The sequence below is a fragment of the Suncus etruscus genome, chromosome 9 (assembly GCF_024139225.1).
Source record: "Suncus etruscus isolate mSunEtr1 chromosome 9, mSunEtr1.pri.cur, whole genome shotgun sequence".
Classification (NCBI taxonomy): domain Eukaryota; kingdom Metazoa; phylum Chordata; class Mammalia; order Eulipotyphla; family Soricidae; genus Suncus; species Suncus etruscus.
In genome coordinates this window covers 65,526,207-65,527,088 of record NC_064856.1, presented here as the reverse complement: position 1 = coordinate 65,527,088, position 882 = coordinate 65,526,207, and positions in this window count along the sequence as shown.

Genomic DNA, 882 nt, shown 5'->3' with positions numbered 1-882 from the left:
TGGCAGAGAGGAGAGATAGGGAAGTTGAATCCCAATAGCACCATACAGATCCATCTAAAGTTAAGCACAATCTTTATTTGTACTTAAAACTACATGCAGAAAAAAATATTTTGTCTCTTAAGTCAGTAAGTGCTTATAACCAAGATTCTGTCATTTATAAACAAGAATTTCCAACTGCTTTTCCTTCTCAGACATATATTTCTAATTCACTTGGATAGTCAGTGCCCAAACTGAAACTCTACCCATTTGACTTTTTTTTTCAGAATTATTCAAAAATTTATTTTTTAACATATAATTATTTTTTTCTTTTTTATATTCTATTTTTTCCACAGTGAATTACAAATCTTTCACAGTAATATTTTAGGTACATAGTGACATTGACTCAGGGGCATTCCTACCCCCAATGTTGTCCTCCCTCCATCCCTGTTCCCAGCATATTCCCCTCTTTTGTCCCCTACGCTGATGGTATAAGTGGTCCCCTCTGTGTCTAGCTTGTTGTAGATTAGATATTGATTCTGTTGTCTTTGGCTTTGGATTTGGTGTTTAGTCTGATCATTTTTTATTTCTACTCGATGTTCATATGGCTGTTTTGTCTTGGTACCCTCCGTTATTTCTTCTCCAATTTGTGCAGCAGAACAAGATGGTGCAAGTTATGTGGTTACCAGATGGAAAGAAAAAAAGGGAGACAAAAATCAAACAATCAAAAAAAAACAGGAGGAGATGCTTCTAGAGGCTATAATTATCAATTTTAAGAGAAGAAAGGGAAAATGGAAGAAAAACATAACAAGAATAAATAAAATCAAACCAAAAACATAAAAAAGCACCACAGCAATAAAGACCACAACCAAACAATAAACATGGTCCCAAGATAAAAACAAAACA